The sequence below is a fragment of the Nanorana parkeri genome, unplaced genomic scaffold, assembly GCF_000935625.1.
Source record: "Nanorana parkeri isolate BGI_ZX_2015 unplaced genomic scaffold, ASM93562v1 scaffold420, whole genome shotgun sequence".
In the NCBI taxonomy this organism is placed as follows: Eukaryota; Metazoa; Chordata; class Amphibia; order Anura; family Dicroglossidae; genus Nanorana; species Nanorana parkeri.
Genome location: NW_017306688.1, coordinates 783325 through 795393, shown reverse-complemented (window position 1 = coordinate 795393; position 12069 = coordinate 783325).

Sequence of the window (12069 nt, the reverse complement as noted above, 5' to 3'; positions counted from 1 at the left end):
CGGGGACATGTCCAGGTGCTCCCAAATGTATTCACAGATTAGCAGCCCTGGACGCAGACAGTTTCCTTCCAGGGTAGCTTATTCGATCCTAATCGCATGTAACTGTTTGGATGTACAATAGGTAAATTGCACAATGGATGACTTGGGAAAGCAGTGTTATAGACGTCTACTGTACATTAGAGGTGTGGAGTGGAGGAAATATAATGACATACAGAGGTTTTGGTGCATCTAAGGTGGGAGATTTACAAAAGGGTAGGGGATAATGAACCAGGAAACTCACCCCTCAGTTTTAAACATCATGACATCCCTGTGGCCAGCTCTCGCCTTATATATCAGTCACTCCACTGGAATGAGCTGTAGAAGGCATGTGGTGACATTTTCAGCAATTGAAAGGTAGAATTTTATAGGTCTGCAGAATTCTAATTGCTGCGAATGGAGCTTTCTTTGACGAATAGTTGCAGATAATATTCAATGTATTAAATGTATTGGCTATACATTTCGATCAATTGAAATCTGAATTGCAGACAGATATAAAACAAATGAATGGAGCCCTCTATTCATTATTAAATAATTAAGCGCATTGATATCAACTTCTTGCAATCCGCTGTGCAGCAGCACACTGAAGGAGGAAGGAGGACAGGACTGGGAGTTAGTTGGGTATAGTACATGGAAACGGTGAACATGCTGATAGGAGGAGAGAGAGCAGAGTAAGCAGAGAGATGACTTCATCAGTCTACGGCTGCTCTGTGTAACAGTCTGAACTGATATGGCATTACAACTACGGAGGGGAGGAATTCAAGGTGGCTATATCAAGTTGAAGATGGATGCAGGCTATCTACGATTGTTAAAGGAAGTATTGAAACATACGTTGCAGTGCCACTGTATTGCTTTCATACAGTCTATAATATCTCTGGTGAAATAGCTAAAGTTCATATACTAATGAGTGGGTGGTATTACTCCATACACCCTGATCATGTGTTAATATGAAAACAAAATCACAGGTAAGTCATTTATATTACAAGTCCACAAGTCTTTTCATGGAAATATCTTGGTAACAACTCAGAGTAACTCCTCTGAAGGGAAAATGTTTTCCACCCTGAAGTGCTTGATTAATAGTAGCTAGTGTGAATACTTGTGTGGTATGAATGTATGTGCTGGTAGCAGGAAGTTAATCCCACAGCTGTAGCAGCTTCAGGTCAGCAAGGGGTATGCTGGAGTGGAAACCACAATGCAGGCAGGGTTGTGTGAGCTTCCCAACAGAGTCCAGTATGGAGAGGACACAGTAGTGAATCATTAGCAAATCCAGGCTAAAGACAGGCAAGCTTGCTCACAGAGTCCAGGATGGCGTGAGTCTGCTGCTAAATCTGCAAATAGAGGTTTCAGGATGGAGCGAGGGGTTGCACAGAGCGGGTGAGTGCTCAGCGTCACAACAACAAGATGCTGAGCAATTCAAAACCCGTGGTTAAATCTAGGAGACTGCTAAAGGAGGAGGAGCAGCGTGACGACGCTGGAGTGGGCTGGCGCTGGATGTTGTAGCCGGAGCGTGGCCAGGTAAGTCTGTCACTTCCAGTCAGAAAGCAGAAGGTGAAGAGAGGAAACTGAAGTATTCCTAAAAGCCCATCTATAGCCAGCAACTGACATAAACACCACACATCCCTCTCCACCTTCTTTAGCTTTTCCTTAGAAGACCATGTGGTCCATTGAGTTTGCCAGTTTTGTAACCTTTTTGTCTGAGTATAGATCTCTGTTTGTCCCGAGCATGTTCAAACTCACTACTGTTGACTGACTCACTTCCTCTGCTGGAAGTCTGTTCCAAGCATTAAAGGAGAGTTACGGGGAGAGTGAAATACACTCATCCCCATAATTAGAGCCGACATGCAACACTGAAGCTGTCACACGTTGGCTCTTTCATACTGCTGATCACTCAGTTCCCAATCATCTCCCTTCAGAGAGCGGTAACTGTCGGTTACTGCTTCCCGCAGGGATTCCCCCCGTCCACTCTCCATTCCTCCAGCACTGAGTGGTGGGACAGAGAGAAGAGGTGGCGAACACCTCTAGAGAGGCAGAGCCAGCTGTCAATCAGGCAGTGGGATGGATCCAGACAATTATTGTTGGGATCCTTCCTGGCTGCTGTGCGGGTCACAGGAGGGTATTAGTATATGTCCTCCTGTGACCCTAAAGAGAACTACAGCCAAAAAATGTGTGGACCATAGTTCTCTTTTGAGAACTATTTCAGTTAAAAAAAATACTTTCTAAGGTTAGTTTTGAACTTTGAGGTCATATCCTCGTGTTCTTGAACTTAGCTCCATACTGAAAATACTGCTCTTCTCACCTCCTTTCGAAGAGACCCTTGGCTTGCGTTTATTGCACGTTAAACCTCCTTAATTCTGATTTGAAACTGACCACTTACATACTACTAGCAGCTAAACAAACCATCGCCAAAGCTTGGAAGAAGCAACTTGTACAGGTAATGGAAGTCGGACATCATGAAGACTCATTTTTTTACTTAAAAAATGTGTTTACAAATTTCTAAAGATATGGACCCAGTATGCTAACGCCTCCATTCCACCTGAGAGTTTCTCTTCTTTGTAGTCCTCTTCCACCTACAGGGAGCTATGCAATAACACATTAGAGGTGACAGGTGCTCTTTAAGATGACATTAGGGGTCTATTGGAATAAAGCTGATCAAATGCGCAGCTCATGCTTGATCAGCTTCTTCCCTGGCTTCTGTAGCTCAGCTGAAAGTGATGCAATCAGTGTCGCTTCCGGCTTCATTCAGCGGGGAGGAGATCAGTGAATGAATGTTCACTGGTCTCTCTCCCTGCATTCTGCCGACACCTGCGATGCCGGTCCCGAGCCTACAGGAGGGGCAGCGTAGCCCAGGAAGCAAGGCAGGGTGTCGGGTGGGGGGATTTTATTTACACTATCCTGGAAGTGATCTGGCAGCTAAAAAGATTCCAACAGTCGGCTTTACACAGGTAAAATACGCCCACTGCCAGCACCGTATCTCTTATGTCACTGGCAGGGAACGGATTCAAAGATAGAATAACAAAAACAGCTTTTGTTGCAAATTGCAGCCACAATCCAGAGATTTCCCCCACAGTACTTTTCTCTGCCACTAGTTGTCCTCTGTCTGTAGCCAACATCATTTAAGCCCAGGTTTCCTCCTGTCAGTACATGATTGGCTCCTTGTGCTGCATTCTGGGGCCTGCAAGAGGCTAATACCAGGTCAGATTCAGATACTTACACTGCTTATGTTTATAAATCCACATTCAATGATTTATTACCGAGCAGCATTAATTTGTGTCTTATATATCTGCCCATAGTTTGCCTTTAAGATACTAACTCACAAATAAAGGTTTGCTGCAAAATACACTAGAGAAGGGGTAGGCAACCTGGGCACTCCAGCTGTGATGAAACCACAAATTCCATCATGCTTCTGCCTCTGGGAGTCATGCCTGTGGCTGTCAGAGTCTTGCAAAGCTTCATGGGGCTTGTAGCTCCACAACAGCTGGGGTGGTTAGGTTGCCCATCCCTGCACTAGATTCATTACTTTAAAAAAATATCCTCTCCCCTCCCTAGCGTCATGTTCGATTATCCACACAGCCCGCTTGAAGTAAATTATGGGCGCTCTTCTTCTGTGGGTCAGCAGCATTAAACACAGACTGCCTGTCTGCAGCGTCCTTATCCTTTACTCAACGCCGGCGTCACTTAAAGTGCTTCTGCTGCTGTAAAGGAGCCAAGATTGGTCAAGTGTGCTTTCTGATACAAGATACAACTTGTTAAGCCCTCTTGGCAAGAGATAAAACGTTTAACGCAGCAAAGACAAAGCGGCGAAATTCTGAAACAATCCAAGCAAGATGCTCTCTCAGCTACAGCAATTGAGTTGCAGTATGAAATCAATCTGCAAGAAGTATATTCCAATAAAATAATGCAGGACACTGGCAATGGCTAGGTTTGAAATATATATATCCAGAGAGATGCTGAGTGGACACGAGAAAATGACACCAGCTACAGATCTATCTAGAGTTCACTTAAGTGCAATTACATGATGAAAAAGATTCAACTCCTCACATACATCAAAATAGTAAATAAAAAACCACAGACCTCAGAGATAAGACTTGCCATCAGCACTACCTTGGTCTACCCAAGTCAGCAGATTTTGCAGTGGAGTGCTGACCTTAGAGAATAATGGCCTTGCCTATCTTGGACAGTTACAGGCCACAGCAGCCTGCACATTGGCTGGGTCAGGTCACATCCGGATTCCTCAATGGGTAACGCAAGCATTGGTAGCATTGGCTCGACCCTCATTGTGATTTCCCCCACTCAGAGAGGGTGGACTATTGATAAAGTCTTCCTATGTGGGACCCTATGTGCTCATTCTCACTGCACCTATTGGCCAGGTCATGCTACATTCGACTCACCTCTATATTCCTCAATGGGAAACACAAGCATTGGGACGGCCCTCATTGTGATTTTCGCACTCGAAGAGGGTGGACTATTGGTAAAGTCTTCCTATGTAGGACCCTATGTGCTCATTCCCACTGCACCTAATGGCCAGGTCAGGTTACATTTGCCTGTGTGCTCCTTCCCACTGCACTTATTGGCCAGGTCAGGTTACATTTGCCTATGTGCTCCTTCCCACTGCACCTATTGGCCAGGTCAGGTTGCATTTGCCTATCTGCTTCTTCCCACTGCACCTAATGGCCAGGTCAGGTTACATTTGCCTATGTGCTCCTTCCCACTGCACTTATTGGCCAGATCAGGTTACATTTGCCTATCTGCTCCTTCCCACTGCACCTATTGGCCAGGCCAGGTTACATTTGCCTATGTGCTCCTTCCCACTGCACCTATTGGCCAGGCCAGGTTACATTTGCCTATGTGCTCCTTCCCACTGCACCTATTGGCCAGGTCAGATTACATTTGGCTGTGTGCTCCTTCCCACTGCACTCATTGGCCAGATCAGGTTACATTTGCCTATGTGCTCCTTCCCACTGCACCTATTGGCCAGGCCAGGTTACATTTGCCTATGTGCTCCTTCCCACTGCACCTATTGGCCAGGTCAGATTACATTTGGCTGTGTGCTCCTTCCCACTGCACTCATTGGCCAGATCAGGTTACATTTGCCTATGTGCTCCTTCCCACTGCACCTATTGGCCAGGCCAGGTTACATTTGCCTATGTGCTCCTTCCCACTGCACCTATTGGCCAGGTCAGGTTACATTTGCCTATGTGCTCCTTCCCACTGCACCAAATGGCCAGGTCAGGTTACATTTGCCGCTAGATTCTTCAATGGGAAACACAAGCATTGGTAGCAGTGGAACAACCCTCATTGTGATTTCCCCCGCTCAAAGAGGGTGGACTATTGGTAAAGTCTACCTAAGTGCCTGTTCACATTGCACACATTCACCAGAAGTGCTACACATAGGTATTATAACAAAATATTTTATTGTTTGGCTTTCCTTTTTTTTTGGGGGGGGGGGCAGGAGTACATTTAATAAACTACACCTGGGACCCAAAGTCAAAGACTCCAAGCTGAGCTGCAGCCAGGCACCATCCCGACAATATTGCCAGGATCCACCCAGCTGCCTGATTGACAGCTGACTCTACCCCTCTAGAGCCATAAGTAGCTATGCCCACCTGCTACTCTGTCTGTCCCTCCAATGAGCACTGGTGGAACAGAGAGGGGGATCCCTGTGTGGAGCAGTGAATGACAGTCACTGCTCTCTGCGGGGAGAATACTGAGCGGAGCGATCAGCGGTTATATGAGTGCCCGGTATAGAGCCGGCATGTGACAGTGTCTCCCTCCGGCTCTACGTATTGGGAAGAGTATATTTTACACTTTCAATGCTTCCCATTTAAATAGAACAAGTAATTGAGTTTTGTAATCTAGATCTTCACTCTTGACTTGTTAAATTAGTCTGCAGCCCAACCTCTTAGTGATTACTTGATATTTGATTATTTACTTGTATTCTCTTCCTGTCAGAGAAGGAATGATCAGGTTGTAGGGCTGTCCTTCGTCTGCCTGAGCTGATAACAACAAAGGCGCTGTCAGAATAACAAGAAAAACTATGGGGCACATTAAAAAGGGAGCAGTATGGCCGCACCACAGCCAAAAAAAATCCCCAAAACACTGCACATTTATAAAGCACAGCAATAAAAACCTTTGAAAAAAAAACATTGGGAGGAGAATCCATTCATGCAACATGTCAAAGTCACATGACCAGCTGTTCCAGTTATGGATCGCTCTCCGCTCCGTTAAGCAGAGAGAACTCCTTGGTGCTTCTGATTTTTATGAATAGGATGGGCTGCAGTGTCCATAGCGCAGGGGTGAATAATGGAAAGCAGATAGCCATATCCGATCTCTGTTATAAATGAGCCCCTAAGGGATTTATTAATTGACAGTTTTACCTTTCTCTAGCAGACTGGGTAGAGTATCAAATATCAATTCTAAACTCAGGCAGGAAACAGGGCTTCTTCCTCCGGGAATCGGGGGGGCGATACTGTGGATGATATTTCTGCTCTGACAGAGAGAGAATACAACTAAACTGCATCACGCACAGTTATTACCCGATTATTAGCTTCAGCTTATAAATATGCTCCATAGATTCTGTGCAATAGTCTGTTTCACATTCACATGCCCTCTCTACATATGTATGGTTCCATGGGCAATCTGTACAGTCCCTTCTTTGTACAGTAATGGCTGCTAGAATTACCCTAGACTTATTGTCCCTTTGAGACATGCTCAGTACAGCTCACAGTGGCCACAGCACATTAAATGTAGGAAAAGTAATAAAGTTTATATGTCAAAGGTGCATTCCAGACAAAGCTTAAACATAATGCCGTCATCTATCTACAGGAAGCACGGCCTACTTGCTGAGTAGCAGCAGTTTCTCTTTCAGGCATTGCTGTAGTCCACCAATCCCTTTTTAATCTGTAATCTAATCTATTGATAGAGTTAATATACAGGAGAGGAATTCCCCAACACACCTACTGCAGCTTCCTTGCACTCTCTCCCACACGATAAGCCTGGTATGAGATATATATATATATATATACATGATATGTAGCCCTGTACCCCCTTTTCCACTTACAGAGCTAGGTTATTTTTCTTTTAAATAAATATTAATGTAATTTTATTGGTATCTATCTACCAGTAGCTGCCTCATTTCCCACCCTCGGCTTATATTCGGGTCAATACTTTTTCCCCGTTTTTTTTTTGTAAAATTAGGTACCTCGGCTTATATTCGGGACGGCTTATACTCGAGTATATATGGTATATATATATATAAACAACTGCTCAAAAAAAATGAAAGGAACACTTTGAAATCACATCAGATCTCAATGGGGAAAAATATCATGTTGATATCTGCTGTATACTGGACTGGGTAATGTGTTAGGAATGAAAGCATGCCACATTGTTTGATGGAAATGAAAAACTATCAACCTACAGAGGGCTGAATTCAAAGACACGCCAAAAATCAAAGCGAACAAATGATGCAGCATGCTAGTCCATTGTGCTGAAATTTCATTGCAGCAACTCAAAATGGTACTCATTAGTTTGCATGGCCCCCACGTGCTTGTATGGATGCCTGGCAACGTCGGGGCATGCTCCTAATGAGACGACTGATGGTGTCCTGGGGTATCTCCTCCCAGATCTGGACTAGGGCATCACTGAGCTCCTGAACAGTGATGCCCTGGTTACATTCAGAATGTTTGCTTCTGGCAATGGCACGTATTGATGTGCCATCCTGGAGGAGTTGGCATGCCTGTGAAACCTCTATAGGGTCCAGGTATCGCCTCATGCTACCAGTAGTGACACTGACTCTAGCCAAATGCAAAACTAGTGAAAAACAGTCAGAAAAGATGAGTAGGGAAACAAATGTCAATGGCCTCCACCTGTAAAACCATTCCGGTTTTGGAGGCCGTCTCATTGTTGCCCATCTAGTGCACCTGTTAATTTCATTAACACCAAAGCAGCTGAAACTGATGAACAACCTAACAACCCCCTCTGCTACTTAACTGACCTGATCAATATCCCAGGAGTTCCATTGACTTGATGCTATACTCTAAAGAGTGTTCATTTCATTTTTTTCGACCTGTGTGTATATATATATATATCTGTACTAAAGAGTTTCTAACAGCCTCCAATCAGATTCAGACGTGACTTTGTTGATACAGTAAAGGGCAGAGATGTTACACAGCAGAGGCTTCAGGATGGGCGCTCCCACTGACCCTGCAAAGTGCTCTTTGGATTTTGGCTCTAGTGAGCTCTCAGATGGAGGCAAAGCAGCGACCTTTACACTGTTTTTTTTTTGCATAATAACTCATTGACTGCATTCATTTGCTGCCCTATAATGCTCTTTCAGTCCCACCAACACAAATGCAAGATCACAGAACACTGCAGGTTCACCGTTATATAAAGAATTAAAGTGATGTACATAGAAAATGTGTACAGAGGAAGCATCCACAATGTTTTCTCAATGAAACAGTTTTCTTTTCACTTTGAGGGAATGAATAGTGTTTTCCTATATGCTGAGGACAAACGTTTTACCAGAGTAGTGAGTATAATCAGAAAACCTCCAACAGCTGCTGGCCTGTAGGGCCCGTAGTCCTTAGGTACTATACAGCAGCTCCGTCCTCATCATCTACCTGCCCCAAGGTGAATGGGGGGCCAGACATGCATGATCCATCAGATCACTGACACCCATTTAAAAGATTTAGGCTTGGGGAGGGTGGCAAATGACAAGGATGGGTCTGATGTTGGGTAGTAAAAGAACCACAGCCACCCCCTTCAGAAAGCAAGTATTTTTGCTCCTTCTCCTTAGTCACCTATACATCCGGGTATTTTATAGTATGAAAAGTGAGTTACACTTTAAAGCATACATTTGGGTATAAGTGAAGTATGTATGTTACAAGGAGTCTGTCACAGAATAAGTGCTCCAAAATCTCTAAGGCTGGATTCATACTGTTCCATGTACATGCGGCGTGCATGGTAACACGTGTGTTGATGTGAATGGGCCAGAATTTACCTGCAAAGCATGGAAATAAGCCACATAGGAAAGAATGGGACAGCTGTACATCGTCAACAGGCTCCCAAGTACCTTAGAACAGTAAGTAGACCCAAACTTTCTTCTGCGGTCACGTGACCACAATCACTCCTTTTCCGACACACTTCTGCAGAGTGGGGGGAGTAGTTATGATAAATGAGTGAAAAACAAACCTTCAGCCAGAAGCCCCCATCAAGCTCTGCGTGGCTGGGCAGGAGGCATGTCAGCTTGTGGTAGCACAGGCTGATAAGAGGACTATTGGACAGCTCAAGTGCAATCTGGTTGTTAGTACTATAGAAAGAAGCAAAGCACTCTAATTGGACAGGGATCAGTAAAAGGCGGGGCTCGTCGTTGAGGTTGGAGCCCTGGCCAAAAGCCAAAACCTCAAAGGGGGAACTGAATGCTACCTCAGGAGGGACACCCAATAGTTTTTTTTTTTAATGTACAACAGAAGATGCCTTACTAGGGATGAGCTTGGGTTTGATGCTTGTGCTGACAACATTGACCTTGTGCCGCCAAACAAGTTTTGGCTTCAGTTCTACTGAAATCTTCTTTCTTTTGCAGGGTGACTTCCTTTTTTTTTTCTTTCTTTGAATGTAGAACTCACTTTCAACGACTTCCTGGAGTCCCAGTGTGGCTTTGCATCTCTTTCCCTGCTGCTTGATGTGATGCAATCTCAAATTCTCTTCTGAAGACTGCATATCCCATCATGCATTGCTTCCAGCAAGTAATGATAATGTCACATTGTTCAGATGCCGAGTTGTAGTTGTGGCACTGCAGTGAGGAAGTCCATCCTATGAGAATCTTCAATACGTTTACAAACTTCTAGACGGATATGGTTATTAGGAGTGGGATAGAACGCATGGAAATTCAATACACAAATGCAGATTTGTTTTTAAATAAAACAACAATCAATACATTTCCTATCATACCTCTGGGGATTATTTTGATCCATTTTCTTAAAGTGACATTAAACCCTCAGATTTTTTAACATAAAACAATACTGTAATGTGCGCCTTACTGTAATCCATGGTTGTTTCCCTTCTCTTTGCTGCTCTTCCTTTTAAATCCTCATGTCTTCTTATGCTTTGCAGAACTTCCCTTTTCAGCTCAGGGCCTCTTCCTGTAGTGCTGGCTCAGATTACAAACCCATACAAACCTATACACAGACACCGTGTATCCATTCCTGAGACAAGGCAGTCTGCTGCAAAACAGAAGTTCTGCAGAGCATGAGAAGAGATAAGGATTTAAAAAGGAAGAGCAGCAAAGAGAAGGGAAACAACCATGGATTACAGTAAGGCGCACATTACAGTATTGTTTTGTGTTAAAAAATCTGAGGGTTTAATGACACTTTAAAGGGAGGGGGGGTTCTATGTAGTATGAATATGCCGTTGCAGCCACATCTGCAGTATAGCTCGATCTCAAACCTTTTCCTTTAGAATTTCACTTTGCTCTTTATAGTCCTCTGGGCAGCTCCAGGTACAGCCATCAAAATTGGGGACATTATTTATCCCCTTAGGGTGGATAAAGTTATCCAAAGAGTCCCTCCTTTTTTTGGATAAAATGTTTCCATCATCAAAAAATAAATCGGAATCTAAAAGGAAGTATTGTAAACATGAGTGAACGAAAAACTACAATCATTCCGATTACAGTGTACAACCAGCGATAATGGAACTTCCTCTGGACCACCCCGAATAATGATATAAATCAATGAATGGACCAGAACATACGACATGGGGTATAAAAAGGGGTATTATTCCGAATACAAAGTCCTTGCAGTGCCCGTGGTCAGATTCACATAACTGGGAGCAAAGTTAGCTCCCATGGCTGTGCCCTGGACTTGCTGGTAATACTGATCAAAGAACACAAAATAGTTGTTGGTTAAAGTGCAACTGAAGACACTTCTTCTAAATTTTGGATAGAGTAGAGAGGGGTTAGAACTGGTGTCAGGTTTTTAGTACCATCTGTTTCCCAGTAAGGGAGATTCACCTCCCTATTGGTCCTGGTGAAAGCGAAAGAAAATCCCAGATTTTGGGTTGTCTCCACAACAAGAATACCCCGTTAGGGAGATTCACCTGCCTATTGGTCCTGCTGACCGTTAAAACTGAAATCGAAAGAAAATCCCAGATTTTGGGTTGACACCAGAACAAGAATAGATGAGAAATCTTCCAATGGGGACACTAGTTCTGGTGACCCTGCTGATCATCAGGGATTACTTCTCAATTCCTGTTGCGGCTATAGAACAGGAAGTGAATGGAAGTCTTCACAATGGGACAGAGATGGCAAAAAAAAAAAGCCAACAGGTTATGTTACAACACTAAATAAAAGTTTCTGTCTCTCTTAGCGCTTGAATGGTAGCCACAGGCAATCCCCCATCAGTACCAAATCTTCCTACTCTCAAGGGGCTGCTCATCCAAGGGATCAGGGATTCCTATCACATACATAAAAAAACAGAGCGCCGCCCTGCATGTGTAAAAAACAGGTATATATACCTCACAAGATACATTTTAGAACGCCTTAATTAGCCACCCTGTCAGTCAAAAGGAAGTATTCCACCCAAACTAAATAACACAGCAGCCTCCTGTCACATCAAACAATCTACCGGCCGCTGTGAGCCAGGTTTATGTGCTTCCGGGGCACGCCCCCTTCCTGTGAGTAGATATACCTGTTTTTTACTTAATAAACAATGTTTTTTTTTTTTACACATAGAGGCCGCACTGTTTTTTTTAATGTATGTTATAACTCTCCTTTATCTATCCAAAAATTTAGTTCTACTTTAATGCAAATCATGTACTCTCTATCAGGAACTGGAGTTACTTATACCTGGGGATCTCGAGAGGTGATAATTAAATGCTCTTAATTCAATCAAAAGAGCTTTACTGATGTTTCAACATAAACATATCACAGATACAGGCGAAGCATTTCAGGGTCACACAGGGTCCCTTTATCGGGCAATGTATGCCTGATGAAGGGACACTGAAAAGGTGGCACCTGTATCTGGGATATATTTATGATGAAGC